This window comes from Belonocnema kinseyi, chromosome 6 (assembly GCF_010883055.1).
Source record: "Belonocnema kinseyi isolate 2016_QV_RU_SX_M_011 chromosome 6, B_treatae_v1, whole genome shotgun sequence".
Classification (NCBI taxonomy): Eukaryota; Metazoa; Arthropoda; class Insecta; order Hymenoptera; family Cynipidae; genus Belonocnema; species Belonocnema kinseyi.
Genome location: NC_046662.1, coordinates 115,032,972 through 115,042,503, shown reverse-complemented (window position 1 = coordinate 115,042,503; position 9,532 = coordinate 115,032,972). Strand labels below are relative to the sequence as shown.

The window sequence follows — 9,532 nt, the reverse complement described above, 5'->3', positions numbered from 1 at the left end:
TAACGACTTCGTGAGGTTCTTCGCTTGGGGTGATTGCTAGAGAGATTGATCAGCAACCTGGGTCGGAGCAGTGTTGCGGAACGAACGTGTTATTTACTTAAAAAGCACGAGAATTCTGGATCAATCTGAAAAATCTCTGTCTCTTCCACACACTACTCCTTTCCCCTGCCGAGTTAGTCACGCCTACCCCGAAAGGGAAATGGCTTAATGGTGTAATAATAATGAATAGTTGACCAACTTTTAATAGAAATAGTTAAACTTTCAACTAAAACAATTAGTTTTCTGCAACAAAAAATTTGTAATCAAATACATAACTGAACAAAAAACATTTTTTAAATTGTTTTCAACATAATAGTAAAATTTTAAATAAAAAAATTACATTTTCATCCAAAAAGCTAAATTGTATAATAAAAAAAGGCATTTCTAATAAAATACATGAACTTTGCACAAAAGAAATTTATTTTCCATGAAGGCTAATTTTCTGAACAAAAAATTAATGTTAAATCATAGTTAAATTTTCGACAACAAAGATTAATTTTCTACCAAGAAAGAAGAGTATTCAATAAAATACAAAAAATTTTAACTAAAAAAGATCACTTTTCATTTAAACATAGAATAGTTAAATTTGTGGTTAAAAAAAAATTAATTTTTAACCAAAAAGAAAATAAATTTTCTACAAAATAGTTACATTTTCAGAAAACAAATTTATCCAACTAATTGATGAATCATCAACCAAAAAAAAAATATGAGAAAAAAACGATAAAATTCTTTGAAATCGCTCGAAATTATTGAAATTAATTAAAAATTCGTTGGAATGTTTTAAAATATCCTGAAAATTTTTGAATCCTTTAAAACCGCTAAAAAATTTTGAAAGCTCTTGAAAATTCCTTACAAGTTTAAAAATACTTTAAAAGCTTTCAAATCCTTTAAAATCTCATACTGAATTATTGAAATCAATTGAAAATGCCTTGGAATCTATTAAAATATCATAATATATATCAAATCCTTTAAAAATCTCATATTAAATTACTGTCAAAAATTGAAAATTCCTTGGAACGTTTTAAAATACTCTGAAATATTTCGAAACCTTCAAAATATTTTGAAAAACCTTGGCATCTTTTAAAGATGTCTAAAGTACTTTGGAATTTTTTAAAATAACTCTGCTAAAGTTGTTAAAATTCTTTGAAATTCCTTTAAATTATAAAAATAGGTTGAAAATTCCTTGAGATCTTTCAAAACATCCTCAAATATTTAAAATCCTTAAAAACCTTTTAAGATCTTAAAAAGTTTTTTAAAGCTCTTGAAAATATCTTAAAATTCAATAAATACCCTGAAATATTTCAAATCCTTTAAAATCTCACACTAAATTATTAAAATCATTTGAAAATTCTTTAAAATATTTTAAAATTCTCTAAAATTTTTCAAATCCTTTAAAATCTTTTTAAACACCTACAACTTATTTTTTTTAAGATTTCTAAAGTATTAACATTTTTTTTAAGTAACCCATCTAAAATTTGTTTAATTATTTGAAATTCCCTTAAATTATGAAAATCAGTTGAAAATTCCTTAACATTTTTAAAAATATGCTCAAATATTTAAAATCCTTAAAAATCTTTTGAAATCTTTAAAAATTTTCAAAACTCTTGAAAATTCCTTGAAATTTAAAAAATACCCTGAAACATTTAAACTCCTTAAAAAGCTCACACTGAATTATTAAAATAATCTGAAAATTACTTGAAATCTATGAAAATATCATAAAATATATCAAATCCCTTAAAATGTCATATTAAATTACTGTAATCAATTGAAAATTCGTTGGAATCTTTTAAAATTCTCTAAAATTTTTCAAATCCTTTAAAATCTTTTGAAATTCTATGTTTGTATTAGCATTTTAGTCCTGAAACTCATTATAAAGTTTCTCCTAACACTTAGGGTATTTTTAAAATTTCAAGATATTTTCAAGAGCTTTTAAAAATTTCAAGAAATATCAAAATATTTTTAAGGATTCTAAATATTTGAGGATATTTTAAAAGATATCAAGGCACTTTCAAATTATTTTTATAATTTATAGAAATTCCAAAGAATTAAACAAATTTCGGAAAGGTTATTTTAAAAAATTACAAAGTACTTTAGAAATCTTTAAAAGTTGGCAAGGTCTTTCCAAATATTTTGAAGGTTTCAAAATATTTGAGAGTATTTTTAAAGGTTCCAAGGAATTTTCAATTTTTGACAGTAATTTAATATGAGATTTTAAAGGAATTGATATATATTAGGATATTTTAATAGATTCCAAGGCATTTTCAATTGATTTCAATAATTCAGTATGAGATTTTAAAGGATTTGAAAGCTTTTAAAGTATTTTTAAACTTGTGAGGAATTTTCAAGAGCTTTCAAAAATTTTAAGCGGTTTTAAATGATTCAAAAATTTTCAGGATATTTTAAAACATTCCAACGAATTTTCAATTATTTTCAATAATTTCGAGCGATTTCAAAGAGTTTTAACGTTTTTTTTCTCATATTTTTTTTTGGTTGAGGATTCATCAATTAGTTAGATAAATTTGTTTTCTGAAAATGTAAATATTTTTTAGAAAATTTATTTTCTTTTTGGTTAAAAATTATTTTTTTTTAACCACAAATTTAACCATTCTATGTTTAAATAAAAAATGATCTTTTTTAGTTAAAATTTTTTGTATATAATTGAATAATCTTCTTTCTTGGTAGAAAATTAATCTTTGTTGTCGAAAATTTAACTATGATTAAGCATTAATTTTTTGTTCAGAAAATTAGTCTTCATTGAAAATAAATTTCTTTTGTGCAAAGTTCATGTATTTTATTAGAAATGCCTTTTTTAGTATACAATTGAGCTTTTTGGATGAAAATGTAATTTTTCGATTTGATATTTTACTATTATGTTGAAAACAATTTAAAAAATTTTTTTGTCAGATATGTAATTGATTCAAATTTTTTTTGTTGCAGAAAACTAATTGTTTTAGTTGAAAGTTTAACTATTTCTATTCAAAGTTAGTCAACTATTCATTAACATTAATATAATATTTTATAATTACAATATTAACATTAATTATATATGTAATAGCAATATTTCCCATATTATGTACACCTGGAAATCATAACCTAAAAATCAATGCATGCATGAAATTGAGAATCACGCAAAACATCCTTATCGCCAATTTCTTTAATTTCTTTCAAATGGGGAGCGAGATATAAATAGAAGACCACCGAAGTCTTCGGAAACCTTCAGATCGGCAATCATCGTACAGCAGAACGCCGAAGTCGAATCGTGCATTTTCGGCTTACATACGAACTCACAGTGGTAATCATGCACCTTCTGTTTTGCGGCTCCCAAACGGTAGGTATGGTGGGGGTAAATTTCATCCACGATCTGGCAGCTCTGCTTAATGGTGTATTTGCACGCATGTCGTATGCTGACTGAAAATGTATCTTCCTCTTTCTGTACCATGTGACGATGTCATGCATTTATCTCATTCTAGAGTTTCCACCCAACGGAAAAACAGAGAAGAATCTTGAGTGCGATAAATGCGTAGCATCGTCACGTGATAGAATGAGAGGAAGATACATTTTACGTTTGCACACAACAGGCGTTTGAATACAACTTAAGTATCTTGGAATTGGAACCATTGGAATGAACAATGGTGAACGAGGATCTAAATGGTGACATTGAAGGTGATCTTGGCGTTAACCTTCAAGGTTATTTCAAAGTCAAATTTTGTTTTTCAAATGGTAACCCCTTTTTTTGACACCGCCAACCGAAAGAACGCAAGACTTTACGTTTAGATATGCATCAAGGTCACGTGGCCCGATGACCTTCGAGTTCATTCCAGGGTCGTGTAAACTTAAACAAGTTCTAGACGGCTGATCGGCGAAAATATGCGTTTTCGTGAGAAATGTTTTAGACTAAAGTTTCAGGGGTTTGGACGAGGTTCTGAATGGTGGCCTTGAAGCTGACCTTGGCATTGACCTTCAAGGTTATTTCAAGGTCAACTTTTATTTTTCAAATGGAAACCCCTATTTTTGAAACCGCCAATCGAAAGAATGGAAAATTATAAGTTCGGATATTCATCAAGGTCATGTGACCCGATGACCTTCGGGTCATTCCAGGGTCGTGTAAATTTAAACAAGTTCTAGATGGCTGATCAGCGAAAATATGCCTTTATGAAAAAGTTAAACATTGTATCCAGATTCAGTCGTCCTAAGCTAAATCCATCGTAGGTCTCATCCGTTCACCAAAAAAACCCTATGTGGATCCTACCCGCAGAGGCGAACTCCATTGAGGGTCTCGTCAACCCACCTCGAAACCTCTAAGGTCCTCGGTTCACATGACCTTGATGCATATCTAAACGTAAAATTTTGCGTTCTTTCGAATGGCGGTGTCAAAAATAGGGGTTTCAAATTGAAAAATAAAAGTTGACCTTGAAATAAACTTGAAGGTCAACGCCAACGCAGCTTGAAGGTCACAAATCAGATCCTCGTCCAAAACCCTGCAACTTTTGTCTAAAACATTTCTTACGAAAACGCATATTTTCGCGAATACGGGGGGGGGGGAGGGAGTCCGATATTTTTTGATGACCCTGTACATATGCTCTCCAGACCTTATATAGGTTTAGCTGTTTATTTAAACCTAATTAGTCACACTTCATTAGAATCGCATAATAGCCACACTGGATGAAATTACCCCAACAAGTCCTAAAAATAAAAAAATGGCTAGGTATTATTTAATAATTGCAAAAGATGAGCTTTTAGTCTTCGTTACCAAAATGAGTTGTTTAAATAATGTTTTTAAATAAGTGAAGTTGAGGTAATCAGAACTCTACGAGGGACTCGAAATTTTTTGGGTTGAATTTACCCCGTGTGACTTATTAGGATTAATGAAATATATATTGGCTCATATCTTTAAAAAATAAATTTGCAAATTGATCGGTAGCCAGGCACCCAGTTTAAAAAAAAGGTAAAACTTTATACGTAGTGGCTAGCCTGTCAGCGCCGGCCAAATTGTTAGTTGCCGGCTTTTTTCCTTTTCCTTTTTTTTACATTTTTTGTTAATCGTATACTGATGTATGTTGATGCTCTGATTACAAACCTGGACATGAAAACGAGAGCCGGTCATTTTTCCGATGGTTCAAGTGACGGAAAATTAAAATAGTGAATATTAGGATACCGAAATTTATTTTAAGGAAAACTAACTTAACGAATGATTAATTGACCGAAAACCACTTTAACGAATAATACCGAAAAAACAGTCTAGCCAGAGGTGAGTTATCCGAAAATCATTTAACCGAAGGTTAAATTCAGATAGATGTTTAATAACAAATAAAACATATGATGCGTAATCAAGTTGATTAAAGTGATATAAAGAGTGAAAATTCAACAAAATCAGTGACTTTATAGTATAACTGAAGTTCCGAACGTTCAAATGAACGAAATATTTTCCCCCATTTTTATTTTAACCATCAATATTGTTCCAGCTGCATTTTAAAATGTGCATTATAATTCTGTTTCAATAATGAATGAATTCCAATGAATTCCAACAAACATTTTAGCCCTTTTTATAGTTTACATAATTATCAATAAAAAATTTCGTTCATTTGAACGTTCGGAACTTCAGGTACGTGACTTGATAAGGTTTTTGTCACTTATTTTGTTGAATTTTTTTGTATTCATCCCTTCAATCAACTTGATTACGCATCATACATGTTTTATTTATTATTAAACATCTATCTGAATGTAAATAAACAATTTTGTAATTTTCGGATATTAGAACCTTCTGTTAAATGGTTTTCGGATAACTCATCTAACGCTAAACTGATTTTTCGGTGAACTGAACCTTCCCAAAATTAGGACTTCTGAAATTTAAACTCTCAGTAAAATGGACTTTCGGAAAAATGAATCTTTGTTAAAACTATTTTTGAATAATTCGGCATTCGTTGAAATAATTTTCGGCCAATTAATCATTCGCTAAAATTGTTTTCGGTCAATTAATAATTCAGTAAATTAGTTTTCCTTAAAATAAATTTCGGTATCCTAATATTCCCTATTTTAATTTTCGGTCACTTGAACCATAGGAAAAATGACCGGTTGTCCATGAAAATACCTGCAAATATAATTTTCAGTGTTAAAACTTAAAAAATTATGTTTTTATTTACGAAGTTTATATGCATACGAAAGGAACTTTTACGCATTTTGGAGTAAGGCCATGTAATTGAGGAGTTATTTTGATATTTTTGGGCTTTTGACGCGTTTAACGAAACGTTCTATGTATAAATCACCCTTTATCGTAGAATTGCGACTGAAGAATTACTATTGGCGCCTCGTGGGGGCGGGAAACAGCCCTGTGACTGGTTACAGAAATCATCTAAGGTCGCACCCCTATCTCTTTTCCAAAACCACTTGGGGCGGGAAGGCATCCCTGTGACTGGTCACAAAAATAATGTAAGGTCGCATACCTACTCCTTTTCCAGCGCCTCGTGGGGGCGGGAAGGCTTCCTTACGGCTGATCACACAAATAATGTAAGGTCACCCCCCCCTTTCCCTTGTACAGCCCCACGTGGGGGCGGGAAGGCACCCTTGTGGCTGGTCACAGAAATAATGTAAGGTCGCACCCCTACTCCTTTTCCAGCGCCTCGTGGGGGTGGGAAGGCACCGCTGTAATTGGTCACATGAATAATGTTGGCCCCTAACTCTTTCCAAAGTTTTGTGGTGAGGCTAGAATTCATTCCTGTGATCAGTCAGAAATACTGTCTTATATATTTTATTGTACATAATTCTTGTAATTTAACCGAATAATGAATTGTTTACTTAGACTCTCGGCTTAAAGAATAACTTATTTTATGATAATTCATTTTTACCGTTATTGTAAGTTTTTTGTTGGTACCTAGTTTTTATACATAACCTTTTTTATGGGTTTTTTTCATACCACTTTTTGAAGAGAATTAGCATTCGGTGACACCAACCCCCTTTAAAAAACTCACACCTATCCAGCAGTCCCACTCGTTTTTCATATCACTCCTAGAATATGAACAGAACCCTAACTCATTTCGAGTATTTCGATGTTTCTTTTTACAAAAATGATTTTGATCAGTTTTGACCTTGAAAATTATATTTTCAGGATTTTGCATGACTGTATACGTAATGTGCTTTTACTTCGTACAGTGCTCTTCGAGAAAATTAGCCGGCAACCAACAATCTTGCTGAAGCCGGCAACTAACAATGTTGCCGGTGCCGGCAATGTAGACTCCACCTTTAAAATATGCATTATAATTCTGTTTCAATAATAAATGAATTCCAATATAAATGAAGAAACATTTTAGCCCTTTTTATAGTTTACATTATTATCAGTAAAAAATTTCGTTCATTTGAACGTTCGGAACTTCTGGTACATTTTTCCAGCTCGCCCTGAAAAAAACACGTGCTAACGACTAGTCACAGAAGCGTGAGCGGACAAATCTCGAATCACAAATATTGTCAGTCAGGTACATACTATTTCGTACATTTAGATAATTAGAAACAATGAACAAGTTATAAAAACATTCTTGCCTCTTTTGTTTTATTATTATCGCGCTGTCATTAGTCATTTTTAACAATTTACATACGCTTTAGAGCCATTTTGAGCAGAAGCCATGAAAGTAAACAATTACTTCTTTAGTCTATTTTCTGATAAACAAAGTGCTAATGAAGTTTGAAAATGCTTTTCCCCTAGCTTTTTCATTTACAATTCATCGAACTTTAACCAATTTTGGTTCGTTAGTTATTTTAAAGGGCCATACTGGAGAATCCGCTATTCTAAAGTTTTACCCAGAAAAATAGTAGTTTTTTATTGAAATACGTACTATTCGTAAACAAATCTTTTTTGCAAATCGTTTCATTCGTCACTTCAAATCCTACAAACCACATCAAATTTTGTTAAATTTTATTCGATAGGTATACTATAATATATGAACGAATAATACACGCAGGAACAAACGCAAAAAAATCGATTATACTGCAATTCGAGTAAGATTAATTCCTTATTACAGAACACTTAGCTATTTTTGCTCATTCTGTAATCGCTAATCAAACTTAGTACTTTAGCCAAAACGGAGCCGCAGACTAAACGTCACGATAGTCACAACTTTGAAAGCTAGCCGATCCTATCCCTGATCCTGTTCAGTACTTGCTCCTCGTTGCCAGAGCTACAGCCTCCTGACACAGTCGCACCAGGCACCAAGGACACAGAGGTCCCGAATCATACTCTTTTTTCACGCACACTGTCACATAGCTATAGCTATCAAACTTGATTAACAAATTGCATTTGTGATTCAACCACTTACCCACCGATTAGGAGCTGACCTCCCACGAGCACAGATTGCTTGCAGAACACTCACAGATGAGCAGAAACGATGATCGAAGCGACTGACCCTGCTCGCGGCCGTGGGTGCAGTGCACACGCCGGAACCGGAAATGCGAAATAGTGAAGATTCAAACTTCAAATGCGACGTTCACACGCTGTTTTTTCCAGATAATAGAAACTCACTCAGGTGGGAGAAACGAGCGAGAATGTGCAACTGCCGTTTGCGTTGATTCTCGCTTTCCATGAAGCCGGCCGGCTGGCAAACACAAAACGATTATGCCTTGTTTCGAGAACCGAGAACTAAGACAAAAGGAGAATTAGAAGAGTAAAGTTTTTGACGTTTAGTTAATCACGCGCACACTACACCACTATACGCACGCCCCAAAAACATGAATGGAATGCTTGTAAGGCAAGGAGGAATAAGGAATTCTGAGCCTTAATTATCAAACGACTGGCGCGGAGCGAAACGAAACACTGATCTCAATCTCGATTGGCAACTTAACTGAACTCTTGTACTGAATAGGCATACACTATAGCACTAGATCTGTACGCCTGCCTATGTCAACCAGACTTGCATCTGCGTAGGAAGCCGATATTTTGAAGTCGATTGTCGCTTGATTCGGTAACTGACAATATATAATAATGTCCCTACTTTCTAACCCTAGTCATAAATCTTACGTTCTTATTTAGTAGTTATATAGTTTACTAGTTACTGAAACACATGTTTTATTTTTGAAGTACTGTATTTGCTTCTGGCAATTTTTGCCGGATTAAAATTTTCTATTCCCAAACGATAGACGTTTTTAAATATTCACTGAAGATTTATAGGCTCATAGAAGCTTCAGAGGATATTCTCTGCAGGAACTCAGATATTTTTAAAGATTCACCCCTGAAACAAAAATCCATTCACTTCTGTTGCATGGATTTTGAAGGCTTCTGAATTGCGTATCTGTCACTGGAATTCCAGATTGCTGGCGATTGCATTTTCAAATACTTTTAATCGTTTTAATTTTTTTTGACTAACCTATCCCTGTAGGACCGAAAGGAGCCTCTACAAAGTACCCTTAAGGACCCCACTGAGCCCCCCTTCGGTTCCTTCCTAATAAACTAAAAAAAACAGCAAGATCAACTTTTAAATAGTTGAAATTCGTATTCTATGTTAAAATTTGC

At 32.5% G+C, this 9,532-nt stretch overlaps 1 protein-coding gene across 4 annotated transcripts in view; it reads right to left on the bottom strand.

Moving 5' to 3' along the window:
* The window catches only part of LOC117174733 (cyclin-dependent kinase 4-like), a 549,135-nt gene extending 540,304 nt beyond the window's left edge, over positions 1-8,831 (bottom strand). For all 4 annotated transcript variants that reach the window (XM_033364060.1, XM_033364059.1, XM_033364063.1 and 1 more), the window contains exon 1: positions 8,343-8,831. The gene's annotated coding sequence lies outside the window, so the exon portion shown is untranslated. The remainder of the gene's footprint in view (positions 1-8,342) is intronic.
* Positions 8,832-9,532: the final 701 nt, after the last annotated feature.